The following is an 11,010-nucleotide window of genomic DNA, read 5'->3' on the forward strand; positions in this document are numbered from 1 at the left end:
TAAGGTGAGGAATTTTAACCTAGCAAGCACACATCACAGTAAATAAAAGTAATAAATATGGAAATTAATTTTCCAACTATTATGGTCTTTTCCATCACTGTCCTTCGCATGCTACCAGCCCTAGGATTCATGCCGTCGGGTCCATCGAACTTCCTTTTCCGCTGCGCATCTGGTCCTCCAATAGCACCACGCCTCGCAAGGATACGATCCGCGACAGGAAAAATAAAATTTTACATACATCGATCATATATTCCACAAGGGAATGTACATCAAGTCTAGATCGAACATAAATGTAAAGTCCTAGGGCTAATACAGCTCCTGTTGTATTAGTTAAATACAATCATGCACACACAATAAAATATCCTTGACACGCACAAGGGTCCAATCACACACAATAACCATAAGTCATAATAGTTGGAGCCTGCAACCACAGAGTTAGTATATCCTACTATTATCCTGCCTAAATTATGTATGACATGTGCATAATTAAACTGAAAACCAAACACACAGAGGCAAACCCTAGCTCTGATACCAATTGTTGGTTGCTACTGGGAATATCGTATCGGTTCCCCTGTATAAAAATTTTGTACAAGTCCTAAACCATTCCTAACAACCTATTGTGTTCTTTAGAAATTAAATTAGGAATCGCAAACAGAACTTAACATTATTGATTCCAAATTTAACTTATCTGTTCTTAGAGGTTTAGACTTGGATCGCAAACGATGCTTAACATTATTGATCCAAATCCACCCATGTTACAAATTTAATTAAATATTAATTTCAAAAATTAGTTCCCAGGTCAAACATGGCGAGGCACTTGGCCTTCTTGGGTATGGGAACATCCACCACTGCCTCGACAAAACCTCTTAACGAAATTCAATATTTAATTTCCTTATAGTAACCTTAGGTTTAACCAAAAAGAATAATTGAATCACAAGATCAAAAAATAAAGAAACACAAATTCGAAACAAATCCGAAACCTAGAATCACTAGCCTCTTGTGTTTGGTATTTCAAAATTCTTATAAAGGAAAAACTAGTATGATGCGGAATAGAATTATTAGTTATAGCTTTCTTTGTAAGCAATAACCTCTTGATCTTCTATCGTATTCCTCTTCTTATCTTGTGGTTGGTTATAAAAGGAAATTTTATAAATTAAAATCTCTCTATTAAAACATGTGGATGATTTCCAAAAAGGAAAGTTTTCTTTAAAATTAAAATCTTCCTTTTAACTACAAATAAGGAAAGATACCTAATCTTTCTCTTAATCTTTTGTAGAAAGCTATAAAAGGAAAGATTTTAAATTTTAAACTCTTTTTTAAAATCATGGCTTCCACATATGGAAATATTTTAAATAAAATCCCTTTTATTCTTTACATGGTCGGCCACACCAAGCTTGGGCTCCAAGTTAGGGCCGACCACCTTTACTTGGCTCAACCTTTGGCTTGGCCGACCCAAGCTTGGACTCCAAGCTTGCTTGGCCGGCCACCTAAGGTTGGGTAGAAAGGTGGGTATAAGTGGGTATAACAATTTATAAATAAGAGGCTACGATAGGGACCAAGAGGAGAATTGATTTTGGTCTCCCGATGAAATTAAGCTTCCCGTGTTCGCCTCGAACACCCAACTTAATTTCATCAATAATAATTCATACCACTAAAGAATTATTATTGAACTACCGCACCAATCCCAAATTACATTTTGGGCTCTTTCTTATCATAAGTGTGTTAATCTCCCTGTGTTTAAGATGTCGAATGCCCACTAATTAAATGAGTTACTGCCACCTAAGGTTGGGTAGGAAGGTAGTTATAACAATTTATAAATAAGAGACTACGATAGGGACCGAGAGGAGGAATTGGTTTTGGTCTCCCGATGAAATTAAGCTTCCCATGTTCGCCCTGAACACCCAACTTAATTTCATCAACAATAATTCATACTACTAAAGAATTATTATTGAACTAATGCACCAATCCTAAATTACATTTTGGGCTCCTTCTTATCATGAATGTGTTAATCTCGCTGTGTTTAAGATGTCGAATGTCCACTAATTAAATGAGTTACTGACAACTCTCTTTAATTAATATCTTAGTCCAAGAGTAGTACCACTCAATCTTATCGTCATGTCGGACTAAGTCCACCTGCAGGGTTTACATGACAATCCTTATGAGCTCCCCTTGGGGACATTATTAACATAGATTAGTAGGACACAGTTTTCTTCTATAATCAACAACACACACTATAAATAATATCATTTCCCAACTTATCGGGCCTCTTGATTTATCGAGCTAAATCTCACCCTTTGATAAGTCAAAGAAATAAATACTAAGTACACATGCTTGTTATTATATCGGAATTAAGAGCACACACTTCCATAATAACAAAGATCTTGTTCTTTTATTAAGTCAGTATAAAAAGAACTTACCTTAAATGGTTCTGCTCAATACACTCAGAGTGTACTAGTGTAATTTATCAGTCAAGATAAATTAATACCTAATTACACTACGACTATTCCAATGGTTTGTTCCTTTCCATCTCAGCCGTGGGCTACTATTTATAATTTATAAGGAATTGATAATATTATCTTCTGTGTGTGACACCACACACCATGTTATCTACAATATAAATTAATTGAGCTATTACACTTAGCATAAATGTAGATAATTTGACCAATATGATTCTTTATTTTAAAATTAAATGTTTACAAAAAAACTAGGCTTTTAGTATACACTCTAACAGATAGTGTGCAGACAAGACATCGCAAGTGTCCTAGAAATTCTGATGATACTTGTCAGTCGATAAATTCATCGATGCTTTCTATTTTTAAGTTTTCTGGTAAGTTAATGGATGCATCGCTTTCTATATGGTTAACCGAGGAAGAATATCATGCTGCAAGAATATATATACTCTTAAATTGTGAAGAGGTCAAACCATACATAAAGTAAGTAAACTTCTTAAATCAAACATTTATCCTCCGTTTAATTATTTTGCTTGGTATCCCAATTTTAATATAATTAGTTTTTTTCTCAGCTTGTACGAACAACAATTATATCTACAAAACCCATCAATTGGTGCAAGTGAGGTAGCTACAAAGTTAGAGATCGAATTTGCATTGTGGTTTCAAATATTTGTAAGTTAGAAAATTTATGAAATTTTTGAGTTCATGTTTATTAAGAAGTGTACTAAGATATATATTACTTATTTTTATAGGTGAAAGACCGTAAAATATCAAATGTGCAATATGATAGGATAATCAATGTTGCATCAGGACCTCTTCGTAAAATAAAGGTGTATTCTGGTTACTATGTTAATGGCCTTAAATTCCACATGGCACAACGAGATTCACGGAGATTAACTTATAATTCTGGTGTTTGCGTCAAAGGATCTATGGGCAGCAATAACACTGAGTTTGATTACTATGGTAGACTTGACGAAATTATAGAGATTGAATATCCTGCAATACCAATAAAGAGGTGTGTGTTGTTCAAATGTTCATGGTATGATCCGACCCCAAGAATAGGTACTAGAATTCATCCAAATTATAATTTAGTTGAGGTTAATGCAAATAAGAGATTCAACAAGTTTGAGCCTTTTATTTTCGGAATACAAGCGGGTTAAGTTTTCTATCTTGAATATCCTACGAAGAGAAGAAGATCTAGTGAATGGTTGTCTGTTTGTCGAATCAAGCCTCACTCGACCATAGAGATGCCGAATACAATCACTGCTCAAAACCATGATGCATTTCAGAATGATGAAGTGGAGAGATATTCAGTTGATTTACAACACCAATCTACTTCTCAATTACTTGTAGATGCTAATGACATTTACGAAGAGATAGATAATGGGGAGATGTCCAATAGTGAGGATGAAGTTGAACTAAGCTCATCTAGTAATGAGGACATAGAAACTGTTAATGTTGATTAGTCAGATGTTAATGATGATTAAATATTAACATTATTATTTCCGTCGGTAAGTAATGTTTTCATATTGTTTTGTATTTATATTATCAGGTTTTTAGACCGTACTATGATGTGTTGCAATGTTATTTTGCATATATCATTATGGCAGAGCAACAGTCTGTGGCACCCCGTGGCTACAAGGTTCTTACCATTGTCGAGGACTCGTAAGTATTTTGTACTATTAATTCAAGTTTATATATAACTTTAGTTATAATATATTTCTCATAACTTTATATTATTTTGTGCAGGTTCACTCCAGATGGGCACAGAGTTGCCACATATATCACTGCAAAATTCAAGGAATGAGTTAGCGCGTCTGGTACTACATGGAGGCATGTAAACCAGGAGATGAAGTTATTTTATTATAATGAATTTGTGGTAAGTAAATTTAATATATTTCACATTCTATAATATAGTTATCATTTAAACTAAATGTTTAACTTATAATTACAGAAAAGATATATATGGGTGGACGGGCAAGAAGACCAATTTAAAGCTACATGGAATACTTACTGTGTCAAACTCTACAAAGATCATATGTATTACATGAGAAAGAAGGGCACTAGGCCTGCGTATATTTCGGAGGTGATATGGAGTACATGGATGACCACCTGGGTTGCAGAAAGGTGGCAAGCTAATGCCGAAAAGGTAAAAGCAAATAGGAATACAGAGCCACGTGGCCCGAGCACCGGAACCGCTCGGCATACGTCAGGATCCAGATCTATTGTTGAGCATACCATGGATCTAGTGAGTATAATTTAAAATTATACTTTGTAACAAATGCCTCCTTTATTACCAACCTTGTATTGTTGAGCATACTAATTTTTTCCCAAATTTTTTAATGTAGGAACGTGAGTTTGCCCGACAGCCTACATGTATAGAGATTTTTCTCAAGACCCACAAGAAGAAGGATGGGTCATTTGTTGATTCTCGATCTCAAAGTCTACATGTAAGATTATTAACTTTAGTACATTTGTTCATTTCTATCTTGATTAGTAATTAGTAATACAGATCAAATTGGATATTATATTATTTTTTATCCAGCAACAAATGATATAAAGGGTGGCTCAGGCATCTCAGCCATCAGCAGAGGGTGGAGAGTCACAGTCTTTATCCACCGACGATCTAAATGAGATTTATTATGATGTTGTCAGTGGAAGGACAAAAAACTCCACCCTCTACGGCCTTGGCTCTCAGGCCAAAGTGGCATTTGATCGTTTGAGGAATCCAGTAGGTCGTGCTAGTTCCTCTTCTTCTAGTGAGATGCAGTCTTTAAGACGTGAAAAATCAAGAACTGCGTTCTCAACTGAAATCAATGGATCAGAGGATAGCTGATATGGATCAGTGGAGAGCTGCTGAGGAGAAGAAGAGAGATGAACGTGACAAGAGTAATGAATAGCTCATGGCCCAAATGCGGGCAATCGTGGCTTCTTTCACCCAGGCATCACAAGGTTCTGAGTCACAGGAGACTCAAGATCCATCAGACGGTGATCATTAGCTTTTTTGAGGTTTGTTCAACTACACTTTAGTTTTTTATTTATTATATAGAATGTGAGCCTGTTTTGATATTATAATATGTTTATTTCTAAAGGTTTTCTTACTATATGTTTCAGAAGTCACGTTCAGTCCTATTTACATATTGGCTCTTCACTACATCATTTGCTAATTTTTGTTCAGGTGTTATCATTTCATATAAAATTCGTTATACATATATATGCAAATGGGTCATTTATACATAATTTTGTATTTGCCTTTCTACATGATTTTCTTTATGATTCTGCGTTCTTGTATTATTTGGACTACATTCTAGTTCGGTATGTATTATGTAAACTTGGCTTTAGATATGGATATGTGTGGAATATATATTATGTAGATTTGGTTAGCTATGGATTGTATGGAAAATATTTTGTTTGGTGGATTTTATTAGTGTGATTGTCATATGATATATATATATATATGTGTGGATTATATTTGATGTAAATTATATTTGTTGTGGATTGTATGATACCATCGATTCTGATGGTTTGTTTATATATTTGGAAAATATATATGAGAACAGCGTGTAAACGAAATGAATCTGTGATTTTTTTTTGATTTCCCGTCGGAATATCGACGGAACCCGTTCCGTCGGTAACCTATCGAAACCACAAATTTCGATAGGTTACTAACGGAACTAACTAGTTCCGTCGGTAATTATCGACGGAATCAACTATTCCGTCGGTGATTACCGACGGAACCGATAGTTCCGTCGGTATATTCCAGTTTCCCGACGGAACAGTAGATTCCGTCGGGAAATTTCTGCCATTTCGTAAATTGTTATTTCCCAACAATACCGACGGAATTTTAATTCTATCGGTATATATTGCTGACGGAATTATGTTTTCAATCGGAAATCTTGGGCCGTCGGATATTTTATCGACGGAATTTATTCCGTCGGAAGTCTGTCGGTACGTACATGTACCGATGGATAATTCCGTCGGTAAAATTACATTTTTTTTCTAGTATTCCGACCTGAGGAGAGGAGGAGGAGGAAGAGGAAGAAGGAGGAGGCGGCGGCAAAGCATATGGTAAGGATCGAGAAATGGGCCTGCCTGGTTGGAAAGAAAGCAAGAATAGAAGGGACAGAAGTTGTTCAAACGAAACCAAGCGAGACATTTGGATGATGAGATTGTTGGTTAACCATCATCAGTCCATTTTATTGGAGTAGAAATAGACACACAATTAAAAACCAACCTTTGGGGTATTTGATTGGTTAATTTGATTGGGCCTTCGGTAAAATTGTCATCGTGTACTCGTTGCTTGCGAATTGATTAAGTACATATAACGCTTAATATTAAAACGCTTCCGAAAATACACGGAAAAAAAAGGGACAAAGGCACCAAAAGCCGTCGTACACATCACACTTTTTATTAAGAGGAATATATCGGCCGTGCGATTTCAAGGCTCACCGGTACGCAAACGCGAGCATTGTGGCAAGTTGGCATCGCCGTCGAACCCTTCGGACAGGAAAAAGACAACGGCGGCTCCGAGTTTGAGGAAGAGGAAAACGAGCAGCGATGCCGACTTGCCTGATTAATTCTGAAGGTATAGTCTTTCTGTTGTTGTATGATTAATTCTGAAGTTATTGTCAGTGTGTCTATTTTGCCCGATCAATTCTGAAGGTATAGTCTTTCGTGTTGATCGTTGCAGTCAGTGTGTTGATTTTACCTAATTAATTCTGAAAATAGAGTATCGTTATTAATTCTGAAGGTATAGAATTGACCGATTAGAATTTGGTCAAAGAGCCAATCCTTGGCTTAAGGAAAAGAATAAAGGCAGGACTCATCCTTTTCGTGGTCTTTCACGTCGACCCATACCTTTTTAAAAGAGATAGATACATCATGAAAGACAGGATCTTTACACAGAAAGGCTCTATTTTATATCAGTTACGAATTGATTCCAAATCTATTAGAATAACCATTTATACAGATACTAACTGCATGCATCAATCCGTAGAGACAGAAAACTCTTATAATCATTGATATCTTATTATCTCTTTTCTTTAAATTGTATTCTTTGATATTCTCGATTACTTCTCAAGAGGAGTACTCGTGTAATGTTATAGATTAATCTTTTGAATGTTTCTGTGACTATTTGGACAATAGAAAGTTGTCTTTAATTTTATCAGTAATAAGGGGCATGGCAATATTTAAACTTTCTCCAAACTGAAATTAACTGAATTATAAATTTCAATTGCATTTGATTTAGTTTGAACTAAATGATTCCCTGATGCCTGCTTTTTTTACAGAAATATGTTTCTATTTTTTTACAAAACAACATTAAACTTTCTGCCTTCCAAAATAAGAGAGATGAAGTATAAGCATTTGTATAACGTAGCAAAATGAATTCTTATATTTGATTTTAGAAAAAAATAGCTATTCTAGATACTAAGATTCTCTGGGTGAAAGTTTAGAAAAGGGAGTCTGATAGAGTAATCAAAGATCAGCCCTCCTGGAAATCTTGGAAAGGGGATAGCATCTCGGATGTTGTCGATGCCGGTAGCAAAAAGAATCATTCGCTCAAACCCTAAGCTAAACCCACTGTGTTTGACAGTGCCAAAAGGGCGGAGCTCAAGGTACCATTCATAAGGCTCAAGTGGCAACCCTGCATCTTCGATTATAAGGGAATAGATGAAATAAGTCAAGATAAGCTTTAAACAAAAAGGATAAAATATAGAACAAGTCAACAAGCTGACTACAAGTATGTTCAGAACATGAATAACACTAATTCCGAGCATACCAATCCATTCATAGCTAAAAATGCAAACACAGATTTTTTTTGAACTGTATATGCTTGACGGCACAAACACGTTTTAACTTGGTTTCTTTCATAATTCTATTAGGCCTTGGAAGGACATGACGGGGAGAAAGAGTTCAGTTTAATAGACTAGCAGATAGTGGTAAAATCAAACCCCACCCGCCCCAAAAAAGGAAACACATGAGCCTTATAGGTTCAATTTAATTATTTGTACCTTTTTACGAGAATGTCTAAACGTGCCTCTCTTTGGCTTCTTCCAATCAGCTCACCAACCTACAAACGAGAATTTTAAAGACTGTAGAACAAGATTGCAGCAGTTGAACTTTCAGAACTTGAATCAATAACACAAATCAAAAAGAAAGTAGAACTTAAATCATATTGATGGATGCAACAAGACGTAAGACGAAATTTCACCCCCGCTATATACAACCAGTCAAATGCCATACCTTGGGCACAAGCACGTCCATAGCTGCTACTTCTTTTGGTCATCATTGAGCCTCATATAAAATGCTTTAATACCTTTGGATAGTTATATACAATTACAGGTTTCTTGAATATCACCTCTGTCAAATACCTGAATAATCCAAAAGATCATCACCCCCTCAAATCTTAAGCTGCCCTGATACTGTAAGAAAAGCTTGGCGTCCAAAAAAAGTCTCGTGCATTGTGAATCTTTCCATCCTATCTAGATCGTGAAGTTGGATCGACAGCTTAGTTTGAACTAATGATTCCCTGATGCCTACTTATTTCCAGATGTTTTTGTCTTCACAAAACAACATTGAGCTTTCTGAATTCACATAGCAGAAACCTGTGTTTTGACAACAAACTGATCCAACTTCTGATAAGAAAGTATGAGATATGAAGTAGAAACAAAACTAATTCTTATATTTAATTAAAAAATACCTATTCTAGAATAAGACATTTTCTTTAAATAGTTGATGACAGATGGTGATAGTTCAGTAAAGGGAAGCCAATAGAGTGAGCAGCCCTTCCTGGATATCTTGGGAAAGGGATAACATCTAGGATGTTATCGATGCCGGTGGCAAAAAGAACCATACGCTCAAACCCAGTGTGTTTGACAGTGCCAAAATGGCGGAGCTCAAGGTACCATTCATAAAGCTCAAGTGGCAACCCTGCATCTTCAATTCTAAGAGAATAGATGAAATAAGTGGAGATATGCTTTACACAAAAAGAACAAAATACAAAACAAGTCAACATGCTGACTACTATTTTGTTCATAACACGAATTCAGAGCATATTAACCCATTCGTAGCTAAAAAGTAAACACAGATCTTCTAACTTGTATATGGTCAACAGCACAAACATATTTTAACTTGGTTTCTTTAATAATTCTGTAAGGCGTTGGAAGGACAGGATGAGGAGAAAGAAATTTGGATGCACATATCATAGATTTAAGCAACTGGGCGACTGACAACTTCTCAGTTAGAAAATGACAGCACATGAACCTTCCTTCAGAGTGATCAACCACTTCAAGCTTCATAAAGGAGTGCAAAATCGGACTATTACTTCTGCTGAGAGAAGCCTATTCTGGCCAAAGACATTCACAACCTCAGGCATGCTCCACAGTTAACATATCAAATGCAGAGGGTCACAATGCTCGGGCCAAACAAGGATGAGCACCATTCATCATTATATCCCCAACAAGGACTGAAATTGGCCGCTTGAAAGGAAAAAAAAAAACACTCTGACCTTACTATCTAACACCTATAAAAGGCCAGGTAAAAGATCTACCAAGGCAAATCCATCCTCCCTAGCAACTTGAACTTGTGTTCTTCTGCAATTAATCCCACTCAATTGGAGCCAAACTGATTAGAAAATCTGACAACCTGAGGGCCACCTCAGGGAACAACTGATGTTGGCTTTTAGAAGGATGAAGGGATACAAGGCTACTCTAGTTTGGGTATTCTCTCTCTTCAAACAAGTGTCACACTAGTTCATCAGCCTGAGCCACTCTCTCATTGGGTCATTGGAGCCAAAAGATCTGAACCTTCTTCACTTTAATTATTTGTACCTTTTTTTGAGAATGTCTAAACGTTCCTCTCTTTGGCTTCCTTCAATCATCTCACCAACCTACAAATTGATACATATTGAAGTAGAGAACAATATAAAAATAAAGAAATTCAAAATCTGATGTATTATTTGATATTGAACATATTTGTGGCATAGCCACAACAATCTTATAAAGACATCATCGATAGTTCTAGAATTACATTAGTTATTGCTTAATTAATTTGATCATCATCTACTAGATTCATGAAACCTCACAATGCATGCATCGGTTTTAATTCTATGCATGCATGTGCATTAATTCTCAAAATTAACTTTTAACAAAGAATTTTAAAGACTGTAGAACAAAATTGCAACTGTTGAATTCTCAGAACTTGAATCAAGAACACAAATTGAGAAGAAAGTAGAATGCATTGACTTAGACCTCTATCTTGATAGTTGGCCCCGTGCCAGGTGGGTCTCCCTATATCGTCACATCACAAGTTTCTCCTTCAAGTCTAGTCGAAGAAGGTTGCAAATCCGACTGACTGGACCAGTAGAGTCTTCAGTGGCTTCCACATCTTCACCGTTCAGCTTCGCATCGCCAAGCAGGGTCTTAACTGGCACTTGGACCACACCTTTCGAAGTAAATTGTACTTCGGCCATTCGGCTATGTGATAATCCCTTATCTATAGCGACAACACTTGGCGAATCTTCTCCTTTCCTTGTGCCTCCTTAGTTGAACGTCCTAACGTC

At 36.1% G+C, this 11,010-nt stretch overlaps 1 pseudogene; it reads right to left on the reverse strand.

Annotated features, from left to right (window-relative positions):
• Positions 1-7,855: 7,855 nt before the first annotated feature.
• On the reverse strand, positions 7,856-10,920 carry LOC122040842 (annotated as a pseudogene).
• Between the last annotated feature and the right edge of the window lie 90 nt (positions 10,921-11,010).

This window comes from Zingiber officinale, chromosome 1B (assembly GCF_018446385.1).
Source record: "Zingiber officinale cultivar Zhangliang chromosome 1B, Zo_v1.1, whole genome shotgun sequence".
Taxonomy (NCBI): domain Eukaryota; kingdom Viridiplantae; phylum Streptophyta; class Magnoliopsida; order Zingiberales; family Zingiberaceae; genus Zingiber; species Zingiber officinale.